Genomic DNA, 13,378 nt, shown 5'->3' with positions numbered 1-13,378 from the left:
TGAGTTTGGGAGGGTTGCCTCCTCTTCTATTTCATGGAATACTTTGAGGAGTATTGGAATGAGCTCTTCTTTAAAGATTTTGTAGAACTCGGCTGAGAACCCATTTGGTCCCCGAATTTTCTTTGTTGGTAGGCTTTGGATGACTTCTTCTATTTCATTAGTTGAAATTGATCTATTTAAATTGTGTATGTCCTCCTGGTTCAGTTTAGGTAATTCATATTTGTCTAGTAATCTGTTGATGTCTTTGAGATTTTCTATTTTTGGGAGTATAGATTTTCAAAATAGCTTCTAATTATGTTTTGTGTTTCAGTTGTGTTTGTCATGATATATCCTTGTTCATTTCAAATTTTAGTAATTTGAGTTTTCTTTCTCCTTCTCTTTGTTAGTGTGGATAAGGGTTTATCGATTTGTTTATTTTTTTCAAAGAACCAAATTTTTATTTTATCAACTTTTCAATTGTTTCTTTTGTTTCAATTTCCTTGATTTGAGCTCTGATTTTAGCTACTTCCTGTCTGCTACTGTTTTTGTGTTGCTTGTTCTACTTTTTCTAGGTCTTTGAGCTGTAGGGTTAGGTCATTTATTTGTTGATTTTTTTCTTTTATTGAATGCGATCCATGAAATGAATTGTTCTCTAAGTCCTGCTACATAGTGTCCCAGAGATTTTGATATGATGTATCTGTCTTCTTGTTTACCTCTAAGAATATTTTTATTTCCTCCTGTTGTCTTCTGTTATCCATTCATCATGCAATAGCTTATTACTTAATCTTCAGGTGTTGGAGTAATTTCTGTTTTTTACTCTGTCATTTATTTCTAATTTTAATCCATTATGATCTGATAGAATACAAGGTAGTATCTTTACCTTCTTGTATTTGCTAACAGTAGCTTTGTGGCATAAAATATGGTCTATTTTAGAGAAGGATCCATGTGCTGCTGAGAAGAAAGTGTGTTTGCTCTTTGTTGGATGGTATATTCTATATTTGTCCAATAAGTCTAAATTATTGTGTGTATTGAGATCTATGATTTCCTGGTTCAATTTTTGTTTGGAAGATCTTTCCAGTGGTGAGAGAGGTGTGTTAATGTCACCTAGTATTATTGTGTTGTGGTCTATTTGATTCCTGGCATTGAGGAGGATTTGTTTGTTGTATATGGATGAGCCACTGTTTGGGGCATAGATATTTATGATTTTATGTCTTGTTGATTTATGCTTCCCTTAAGCATTATGAAATGTCCTTCTTTATTCCCTCTGACTAACTTTGGATTGAAATTCACATTATCTGGTATGAGGATGGATACTCTGGCTTTTTTGCTGAGTCCATGTGCATGTTTTTTTTCCATTCTTTCACCTTTAGTCTGTGGGTATCTCTTTCTATGAGATAAGTCTCTTGCAGATAGCATATTGTTGGATCTATCTTTTCATTCCAATCTGCCAGTCTATGTGTTTGATTAATGAGTTCAGGCCATTAACATTTAGGGTTATTATTGAGATATGATTTGTATTCCTGATCATTTGGCTCATTTTTGTTTTTTGACACGACTTGGTTCTTTTATTTGGCTATTCCTTTAGGGTAGTCCCTACCTTTGCTGATTTACATAGTTGTTTTTCATCTCTTCCTCATGCAATATTTTGCTGAGAATGTTCTGTAGTGCCAGCTTTCTTTTGTAAATTCTTTTAGATTTATTTATCACACAAGGATTTTATTTGGTCATCAAATCTGAAGATAAGTTTTGCTGGGTGTAAGAATCATGGTTGGCATCCATTTTCTTTCATAGGTTGAAAAATGTTGTTCTAGTCTAACCTATAGGGTCTGGGTTGAAAAATTGCTGATATCTGTATTGTTTTCCCCCTGAATGTAGTTTGATTCTTTTCTTTCACAGCCTTTAAAATTCTGTCTTTATTTTGTATGTTAGGTATTTTCATTTCTTTTCTTTCCTTTTTTAATTTATTTTATTGTAAACAAATGGGATACATGTTGTTCTCTGTTTGTACATGGAGTAAAGGCATACCAATCATGTAATTATACATTTACATAGGGTAATGTTGTTTGATTTATTCTGCTATTTTTCCCTTCCCCCCTACCCCTCACATCCCTCTATAGAGTCTCTCCTTCTCATTCTTGTGCCCCCCCCATTATGTGTCATCATCCGCTTATCAGCAAGATCATTCTTCTTTGCTTTTTTAGATTGGGTTATCTCACTTAGCTTGATATTCTCCAATTTCATCCATTTCCCTGCAAATGCCATAATTTTATCATTCTTTATGACTAATATTCCATTATATATATATATATTTATATCACAGTTTCTTGATCCATTCATCAATTGAAGGGCAATCTAGGTTGGTTCCACAGTCTGCCTATTGTGAATTGAGCAGCTATGAACATTGATGTGGCTGCATCTTGTAGCATGCTGATTTTAAGTCCTTTGGTATAGGGCAAGGAATGGAATAGCTGGGTCAAATGGTGGTTCGATTCAAAGCATTCTGAGGAATCTCCATACTGCTTTCCAGACTGGCTGCACTAATTTGCAACCCCACCAGCAATGTATGAGTGTACCGTTTTTTCCCACATCCTTGCCAACACCTATTGTTTTCTGTATTATTTATAATCACCATTCTAATTGGGGTGAGATGATATCTTAGGGTAGTTTTGATTTGCATTTCTCTTATTGCTAGATAAGTTGAACATTTTTTTATATGTTTGCTGATTGCTTGTAGATCTTCTTCTGTGAAGTGTCTGTTCATTTCCTTAGCCCATTTGTTGATTGGGTTATTTGTGTTCTCTGTGTAGAATTTTTTGAGTTCTTTATAGATTCTTTAGATAGTGCTCATCTGAAGAATGAGTGGCAAAGATTTTCTCTCCCTCTGTAGGGTCTCTCTTCACATTGCTGATAGTTTCCTTTGCTGAGAGAAGTTTTCAGTTTGAATCTGTCCCAGTTATTGATTCTTGCTTTTATTTCTTGTGCTATGGGAGTCATGTTTATTGAAGTCTGATTCTGGGCTGACATGTTGAGATTTAGACCTACCTTTTCTTCTATAAGATGCAGGGTCTCTGGCCTGATTTCAAGGTCCTTGATTGATTTTTAGTTGAATTTTGTGCAGGGTGAGAGATAGGGGATTAATTTCATTCTGCTTCATATGGATTTCCAGTTTCCCAGCACCATTTGTTGAAGAAGCTATCTTTTCTCCATTGCACATTTTTTGCACCTTTGTCTAGTATGAGAAAATTGTATTTATTTGGATTTGTGTCCATGCCCTCTATTCTGTAGATTGATCTACCTGTCTATTTTGGTACCAATACCATGCCGTTTTTGTTACTATTCCATGGAGAAAGAAAATTTCAGACCAATATCCCTAATGAACATCGACACAAACACTCTCAAAATATTTTAGCAAATCGCATACAAAAATATATTTAAAAGATAGTGCACCATGATCAAGTGGGTTTTTATCCCAGGGGTGCAAGGTTGGTTCAACATTTGGAAACCAATAATGTAATTCATCATATCAACAGACTTAACGTCAAGAATCACATGATTATTTCAATAGATGCAGAAAAGCATTTGATAAAATACAGCATCCCTTCATGCTCAAAAACACTGGAAAAAACTAGGGATAGTGGGAACATTCCCGTAACATTGTAAAGGCCATCTATGCTAAGCCCTTGACCAATATCATTCTAATGGTGAAAAACTGAAAGCATTCCCCCTAAAAACTGGAACAAGGTAGGGATGCCTTCTTTCTCCACTTCTATTCAACATTGTCCTGGAAACTTTCGCCAGAGCAATTAGACAGACCAAAGAAGATTAAAGGGATACAAATAGTAAAAGAAGAACTCAAACTATCCCTATTTGCTGATGACACAATTATATATTTAGAGGAACCAGAAATTCCACCAGAAAACTTTAAGAACTCATAAGTGAATTCAGTAAAGCAGCAGGATATAGATCAATGCTCATAAATGTAATGCATTTTTATACATAAGTAATGTATCTTCAGAAGGAGAAATTAGGAAAACTACCCATTCTCAATAGCCACGAAAAAAATAAAATACTTGGGAATTAATCTAACAAAGAGATGAAAGACCTCTACAATGAGAACTACAGAATGAAAGAGATTAAAGAAAACCTTAGAAGATGGAAAGATCTCCCATGTTCTTGGATAGGCAGAATTAATATTATCAAAATGGCCATACTACCAAAACTGCTATTCAGATTCAGTGCAATTCCAATTAAAATCCCAATGATGTACCTCATAGAAATAGAGCAAGCAATCATGAAATTCATCTGGAAGAATAAGAAACCCAGATAGCTAAAGCAATCCTTAGCAGGAGAGTAAAGCAGGGGTATTGCAATACCAGATTTTCAACTATAATACAAAGCAATATAACAACCAACGGCATGGTATTTGTACCAAAATAGACAGGTAGATCAATGGTACAGGTATTTTCATCATAATGTGCCTTGGTGTGGGTTTATTTTAATAAACTTGCTTTTCCATTTTATTCCTCAGATTTGGGACATTTTCCGATATTATTTCATTGATAGATTGTTCATTCCTTTGGTTTGTTTCTCTGAGCCTTCCTCAATCCCAATAATTCTTAAATTTGGCCTTTTCATGATAATCCATAATTCTGTAGTTTCTGTTCATGATTTCTTACCATCTTTTCTGTTTGTTTAACTTTGTTTTCAAGATTTAGTATTTTGTCTTCAATGTCTGAGGTTCTGTCTTCCAGGTGTTCTATCCTATTGGTTATGTTTTCTATGGAGTACTTAATTTGGTTTATTGTTTCCTTCATTTCAAGGATTTCTGTCTCATTTTTTTTTCAGAATCTCTCTTATTGAAATGATTTTTGCTTCCCATATATGCTCTTTTAACTGTTGATGGGTGCCATCATTCAAAGCCTGCATTTGCTCTTTCATCTCATTGTTTGAGTCTTGATCATTTTAATTATGTACATTCTGAATTCCCTTTCTCACATTTCTTCTTCCATGTTGTCAGATTTTATTGATGTAGCAGCTACATTTGTTTTGGGACATTTTCTTCCCTTGTTTTCTCATATTGCTCTGGCATCTTCCCCTATAGTAGTGAAAGTCTGAGATAGTGCAGATTTCCCCTATCGACTTACAGTGTCTCTGTAGATTTCCAATAACTCAACTCCTAGCCTTCAGTAGCCTGAAGTCATTGAGGAACTTGATAATGCAGTGCTCCTAAAGGAAGCTGCCCCTCTAGGGGTGGTGGCCTTCAGGGGGTGTATATTCCCTGGTAGTGGCAGAGATGCCTCCGCTTTCTGACAGATGGTCAGCCATAGGGGGACTAGACTGCAGGCTGGGGCACAGCTGTCTGGTCCTGGGTCTCTCATTCTACCACCCTTGTGTGAAAGTCGTCGCCCAGTGGTGAAGACTCACCTGGTGGGGATGTTTTGCTGAGCAGCTCTCCTCTGAGTAGTTCACTTTGGTCCAGAACTACCACCTGGGCTGTGTAGCCCTCCTCTGTGACTTTCCCAGGGGTCTGGTCCTACTTCCTGGGCTGGGATGCTCGCCCTGCAAGTGAGTCCCTCACTGAGTAGGCCTCCTCTGTGACATTCCCTGGGGTCCAGAACTACTGCCTGGGCAGGAGAGCCTGGCTCTGCATGGAAGTCTCTTGCTGGGTGGCCCTCCTCTGCAATGTTCCTTGGGGTCCAGAACTACCACTGGGTCCGGGGAGCCTCACTCTGTGCAGAAGTCTCTGGATGGGCAGCCATTCTCGGAGAAATTCCCTGCAGTCCGGACCTACTCCCCCAGTCAGGGAGCCTCACTAAGCACAGTAGTCTCTCTTTAGGCAGCCCTCCTTTGTAATGCCCTTGGCTGTCCCGGTTCACCCTTCCAATGGGAGAGTCTCACTGGGCAATTCTACTCCATGAAGTTTCCTGCATTCCAGGACTACTACCCCATCTGGGAGACTCAGCCAGTGGGAGAGACTCACCTGGTGGCTCTGAGTTGGTCCCGAGTCTCTCAATACCTCCTCTTCTTGAATCCTGAGTCCTGGAGCAACATGAAATGCAGTTGCCCTCTATCTGCCATCTTGAAAACCTGCATAGGGTTTTTGATTGCCCCTGGTGGCTCTGACATGGGAGATAAGCCTGAGTGATTTTATAGCTACCAGAGGTTTATTTTTTCTCCAATGGTAGGGCAGATGATTGGCACAGAGAAGACCTCACCCTGCATCCATAGAGGCAGCTCACAGCCCTGGCTCTGGACATTGTTGTAGCCAATTACAAGCAGTTTATTTGAGTTTAGATTTTGCTCAGTATTTATTTGGTCCTGAGGACAGTATATTTCATAGTTACCTGAACTGTGCTGTAGATATTTCCTTTGGTAGATCTTATATGCATTTCTAATCTTTTCTGAAGGAGGAAAATTAAGTATATATTTTGCCAGTTGATACCTAGCAATAGATTAATGACTGACATCTTTTAAGAGTCTTCATAGCTTAGTTGCTTTCTGTGTAAAAGAAAATCAATGGTACAAGTCTCATCTACTTCAAAAGGTTTATATTAGTGAAGCCAGAATTAAGAACAGGTAGTTAGTTTAGAAATAGGGGATCGGGTCAAATCGAGGAAATGGAGGGCATAAAGCCATCTGCCTCTGGAAGTTGGAGACTGCCCCTGGAAGAATAAAATGTCAAGAATCTCAGGAGCCCATTGATTACCAAATTTACCTGCCTTTATCAAGGACTGCAAACAAGGGTCTGCTAATTGGTGCCCCCCCCTTTATCTGCCTGAACCACCGTGGTCCTCCCCCTTCCCATGGCTTCTCACTTAATTCAAAACCAGGCCTAGGCAGGAAGGAGAGATAAGGGGGGAGAGAACTGGAGAACAAAAGAGACTTTAACCTATAAAAGATGTAGGGTGCGCTCACTTCTTGGGGGACTTTAGAAAATCAGCCATGGCCCCCTTCTTCCTGCTGGGAGAAGTCTGTATTATTACCTTTAAATAAACCTGCTTAATCTGCTTGCCTTGGCATGCTTCTTTTTCAATCTTCAACATTAGAAGGAGCAGAACTCATCACCAGTAAACAGCGGTATCAGATTTGGAAGTCCCACCAAGATTTATGCCAAAGTAAGTAAGCTTCTCTCTCCACGCACCCCACATCTGTTTGAGGTGTATCTTTCTGTCTCTTTATATTTGGAGGGCAAAATGGGCACCCGTTGGCTACTTAAATGCAGTTAGTGTAGCCACCATTCTTAAGACTCCGGTGAGAGGTTTCCCAGCCCAGGCAATCACCTGCTCTGTAGGCATGTTGGACTGTGCTGAAGCCATTTCCTGCTTTTCTGTCCAGGCCCGGAGCACAATTGCCGCAAGTACACAGTGTCCCTAGTCCTGATCTGCCCAGGATGTGTGGAGGTGGAGGAAGGGTTGGAACAACTGCGGGGCTCTCGGCCCGGGCTACTCTCGGGTGGACCCCAAAGGTTCCTTCTCCGGACTCCCCCTCCTGACAGCCCTGAGGGGTATCCAGAGTGATCAGTAGATGAATGGCACTGAGGGAAAGTGCCAATTACCTTTGCCTCCATATGGACCACACAGTGCACAACACTCCCGCACATCCACTCCCTCCTGGATGCTCCCCTTCTCTTGCTGGTCAGACATTAGGAATTCAGACTGTAGGATTAAGGCCTAGGATGATTAGTATGAAAATGCCCAGGTTCCCTTTGTTCGCATAGTTAGCCTTCACTAGTCTAGACACTAGAATCTCCCCATTACTGTTCCCGTGCTTAAATGTGCTCACGGTGTTCTCTTTAAGCTGCAAGAGGAGGCATTTAAAAACTGCTCCCGTGAGATCCTCCAAGCTAAGGGCGTTATATGCCTAACAACCAATAGATGTCCCCCCACCCTCCGGAGATTCCTTTAGTCTACAGGGCAAAAAGATAGGCAAAAGGCACACGTTTTACTTTTGTCCTCATCTTCATAATTAGAAGTTTATAGTGGCAGGAAAAAAGCAGTAATGCCCTTAAGTCTGAATCCTCCCAGAGTCTCTAGCACAGGGCAAACTAGGACCCTAGCACTTTGCCAAAGAAGGCCAGAAATAACTTTGGCAAAGCCAGGTAGTGAGAGATGTTTTTTTTCTGGACCGCAAGGAAGCTCAAAGTTAGGGAGACGTCCCTAATACTTCTAAGGGAGCTTCTCTCTCAACAGTATTGTCAGGTTCACCACTAGCCTGCATACTGCCAAATTACAAATGATCAAGAAAAGTGCCTTTCATATGTTACCATGCTTGACAGCAATAATCTCTACCATGAGAGGAGAAAGCCTTGAGGAATCGCCCACTAAGGGAGGAAAATCGAGGGGACCCTCCCAACTTAAGACAGACAAAAATAAATTTAAGGAGGCTTTTGGAAGATCCTAATAATATTGAGATATTTCAAAACTTACGCCAGGTATTTGACTTCACCTGGAAAATTATGCTGTTAACCATCTAGAGAAAAGGCAGTTCACAGAAACCATCCTAACTGGGATTCGAATAATGAGTAGGATGCCTAAAAAAAACTATTGTGCAACCTTCAGGAAAGTCCTGCTATTTTCATGGAGAGACTTAGGAAAGCAATAAGAAAACACACCACTCTGAATTCTGAATCCATAAAGGGCCACCTACTTTTAAGGTATAAATTTATCATTTAGTCAGCCCCAAAGGTTTAGAGGAAATTACAAAAATTGGCACGTGGCCTGATCAATCCTCAGATGATCTTCTCCAGCTTGCATCTTCCATTTTTAATAGACATCAAAAAGAAAGAAAAGGGAACATATAGGCAAGAAAAAGGACTTATTAAAGATCATTCAAACTGATAGAAATTTTAATGCCTTGCAATAGCCCAATCAATTCACCCATTTTAGGAGTTAAAAAGCAAACTGCCTAGTCCAAAACCTTAGAATAATGAAGCAGTAATTTCCCTCACCCTGTAGTTCCTAATCCATACACTTTTATCTTGGATTCCAACTGCTGCTTGGTTTACTAAGTTAGATTTAAAAGATGACTTTTCCTGTCTATGCTAGACTCTGAATGGCAATTTCTGTTTGCCTTTGAGGAACCAGATACTGTATCTCAACTAACCTAGACAGTGTTGCCTCAGGATTTAGATGGCCCTCACCTGTTCCAGACAAACCATAGCTAAGGACTTAACAAAATTCAGAGATAAAACTGTAAAGATAGAAAGAGCCCGCACCTGTGTAAACAAAAGCCTCTTCCCTAACTGCCCTCAGCCCCTCATAAAAACCTCGGCCTGTGTAAGTACAAAGCTTTTCCCTAATTGCCCTCAAACCCCTCATAAAAGCTGCAAAGAATCTTCACCTCTTATCCATAAAGGCCAGGCAGCTGACCTTGCCGGTGCAAAAGCAAACTTAAAAGATAATGATAACACTCCTCTCGGAGACTCAGAACTTAAAATAACATCATATATAATTTTATGTCAGCCAATTAAAAGAACACTGTAAAACTGTTTGCCTTTCATTATAAATAGGCCTGTTGAACAAAGGCTCGGGCCTCTTAGCGTCTCCGGGTTCTTTTGGACTGAGACAAAACCTGGTGTGTGCAGAGGACCAGGCTCGAGCTTGCTAATAAATGACTCTTTGTTGCTTGCATTGATCATGGTCTCTGATGGTCTTTGTGGGGTCTTGAGCCACAGGGCACAACAAAACATCTGTAATTGTTCTCCAGTAAGTAAATGACATCCTCTATGTGCCTCCACCCAGGAGGAATATCAAAAGGCCATTGTGGAACTCCTAAACTTCTTAGCTAATAGGAATTAAAAGATCTCAAAAAATAAAGCTTAATTATGTCATCAACAGGTTCAATACTACAGAAAATAGCCACCATAGGACAATATTCTGCCCCAGGAATATCAGAAGGGGCCTTACTTCAAGCTCTTGTCCTCAGCTTACCTGTTTGTCACTGAGGGGAAAATAAATCCTGGATAAGCAGCCATAGGCAACTCAATAACCAATGGCATATCTCAGTCAGGAACTTAGCAAAGTAGCTTCATTCTCAAAAGTAATGGAAAACAAGGTCTCATAATTTTCTTTGACATCCAACCTGTCCTGATGAGATGGCTAAAATGCCCTAGGTGCAAGGTTTCTGTTAAAACCTGTTAGATCCTTTCAGATCTCAGTCAAGGCTTACATTGAAATGTAAATAAAAGAAGCCTAAAGGCTCAGTAGGAGACCGGTCTCAAACCCAAGGAAAAAAAAGTAAAAAGAGTCTTACCTGAACTCCAGCAAAAGTAAATTTTATGGTGCTTTACTGAAGTAATTAACAGCCATATCATTTTTCCAGGACTCTTGTTTTTTTCAAATTCTATATTTTTTTTGAGCTCATGATTTTTTTGATCAGTTCTATTTTTTATTCAACTAGAGTTTTTGAACATCTGTTACATTGCAATGGAGATTCACTTATAAAGTTACAAGGCCTTTGATTTTGTGTTATTTGTATGTCGTGCTGCCTGATGTCATATTTTGTCTGTATCAAAACTGAGCGCTCCTAAAATTAAAATTTAAAAATGGATCCAGATACTCTTAATTCACGTGATTTAAAAAGGTTCAAATTGGGTAAACTAATAAAAGTAAAATGTCTTTGAAAATAACTCGCAAGTCAAGCTAATAAAATATTGATGTTAATAAAATGTCTAATATCAATTGTTCCTAGGACTTTTCTTCAACAGGAAAGAGACAGCAAATACTGTTCAGGACACTTGTCTGATATCTTGGTTTTTACAGAATAAGTGAATTAGAGTTAACATGTATGGGATTACTCAAATGTGTTTGTAGAGACATCTGATTAATTTACAAAGTTAAAATGCTAATTGTTAAATAACATTGAGTATTTTTAACTCATTAAATTACATGGGGTAACATACTTAAACATTATTGGTGTTTTCATAGGTTGGTAAATAAAAAGGGTATACAATTACTTTGTGTCCTCACTAAACTAAAAACAAGTTTATCAAGAGTTATGGCCTAACAAGTGCAATTCTATATACAAAGGGTCCCAAAAGTTTCAATTGTGTTTCAATTAGAGTACTATAAACAACAAAATATTTAATCTTATTAAAATAGAGTAATTTATCTAAATTCAGAAATTTCATAAGAGTTGTTTCAGAATGTGAACAAGAAGGGGTCAACAGATAGGAAAGAGAAAATAAAAGGTTCTGGGTATGGAAATATATTTAGTAAAAGGGAAAAGAAAATGTTTCTGGGTGAGAAAGTGCTTGTGTGATGAAATACATGAGGGTCTAAGTAAGTGATAAGAAAGTGTGTGTAAGTAAAGGGCAAGTTTCAACAAGTTTGTGTGTAACTAAGTTGGTTGTATGTATGTGAGACAGATAAAGCTATTTAAGGTTTTTCCTAAGGTGAAATACTAATGTTCTGATATAAACCAAAGTTTAATCTATATGGTAAAATGACATGGTAAAATGACAAGGATTTGAAACACTAATTTACTCTTAACTTTGTGTCTATTAAGTTTTATTCTTTAGGACAATTAGTCTTAAAAATTGGGGTGTATACAATTATGGTTAAACAACTGTTAGAGTATTGTACTATGTTACAGAGTCTACATTTTTCTTTAAAAACTAAATTTGGTAAGATAAAAGTGTCAAGGTACTTGTGAAATGGTCACTAGTTGTATATTAAATGTGTTCATATTTTCCAGGTATACAAGTTTTTAAAGCAGGGAATTTATCAAGCTCTGCTATTCTCCAGATTAAACTTGTCTGTAATGGTAATCTTAAACTTATAAAGAGTAAAGTTTAATTGGGGATTTATTTCTATCATTTAATGTTCTATTATAGGACCAGCTATCAATAGGGTATATGTAAAATTTGTTACTTTTTACACTGAGATAAAGAATTTCAAATATAAATGTATTTATAAAAGTTAGAGCCTGACTTGTTTAAAGGTTAATATTGTGAAACATGAAAACATTTTGCCACTTTGACACACAAAAGAAAAGTTAAAAGTTCTCTCAGCCTTTCTATAATTCATGTTTTAGATATAATGTTAAATTGTTTTAACTAGTGTTTATATAGACTCAGGAATCAATATATGTAAACTTCTTAAAATGAGATTTAAGAAAGAAGCAAAGATCAACATCAGAATTAGAACACTTAAGATTTGTAAGAGCCAAGCCTTATCTGAGATAAGGCTCTGCCTCCCACCTTACTGCATGTTAGAGTGACTCCAAAATAAGTCAGACTGCAGCTTATTTAAAGTTATAGTCAAAAGATTGGTTCTTGTTGTAAAAGTAGTGTGATCTCAAATAGGGGATATAATGTGGTTCTGAGTCAAAATTCAAGATAGCTATTATACAAGCTGAATATATTTTTACTCTTGCTAATTTCATTTTGTAAAACTGTTACCTGTTAATGTTTTGTAGAAATAGCTGCTTCAAGAACACACAATCTAGATAACTTGTGATAATAAGCCAACACCTATAGAACAGATAGTGGTAACTTCCAGTACTAATGCAGACTCCAGTTAGATAAAAGGGTAAATAACTGTAAAGTTATAGACATTGAAGTTAAAGCCCAGTACTCTTACTTTATGACTGGTGAGACTGGCTTGCTGGATGATTAAGATCAAACTTAGAAATTGGAATTAAATACAGAGGTCAAGAAAAAAAAACAGTATCTTGCCCTCAAAGTCAGCCTGAACCCAGGTAATAAGAGGACTTCTCTAAGGAGTGTTGCAACTCTGGGTCACACAACCTCCTGATCAAGGAGATTGTTGAGACCACTAGAGGATGAAAAATCACTCAGTGCATCTGCTGCAGAGGAGGGTCATGGAAAAAGGGAGACATCTCTTGATGCTTCCAAAGGAAGCCACTTCATGAAGGAGACCCTGCCTAACCAATGGCACTGGTGGAGCTAAGAAGCTGCTCTTAAGTTCTTTACGAGTGGCCCCTGTAGGAACTCAGCTGACTCTTCAACAAGACAGGAACCAGGTCAATTTGACCAGCTTGATCTTAACACCCAGCAAAACAGTTAAAACCAAAATATAGCCATTCCTGGGCATTTAAAAGAAATAATAGTTAAATGTAAGTTAAGATATACACTTGTATTAGCCCACTAGAATAAAGACTGGAAGCTACAAATGAAAGAAAGATTCTTAGGCAAATGTGCCTGATAACTATCAAGAGAAACTGCCAGAGTCAGAAGTTTTTAGTCAGTTTAAGGCCTGCAGACCTTCCTAAGCTACACAGGTAGACTTAATCTATGTTTGCTAGTATGATTACTAGCCCTAAGTAACAGAAGTATAGAGATCACTACTAAACACAGGTTATACCAATAAAGGGATATTTTACAAAAATCAGATGACATTAAGTAGCTTAACTATATTTTCTGGGGACATCTATGACA

At 38.0% G+C, this 13,378-nt stretch overlaps 1 long non-coding RNA gene across 1 annotated transcript; it reads left to right on the top strand.

Annotated features, from left to right (window-relative positions):
- Positions 1 to 10,593: 10,593 nt before the first annotated feature.
- Positions 10,594 to 11,953, top strand: LOC306654642. The gene is made up of 2 exons (XR_013762012.1): positions 10,594 to 11,218; positions 11,264 to 11,953. It is a non-coding gene; the product is annotated as an uncharacterized lncRNA (long non-coding RNA).
- The last annotated feature ends 1,425 nt before the right edge of the window (positions 11,954 to 13,378 follow it).

The sequence above is a fragment of the Sciurus vulgaris genome, assembly GCF_902686455.1.
Source record: "Sciurus vulgaris genome assembly, chromosome: 1".
In the NCBI taxonomy this organism is placed as follows: Eukaryota; Metazoa; Chordata; class Mammalia; order Rodentia; family Sciuridae; genus Sciurus; species Sciurus vulgaris.
The sequence above is the reverse complement of the archived record's forward strand: the minus strand, read 5'-3'. Positions and strand labels throughout refer to the sequence as shown.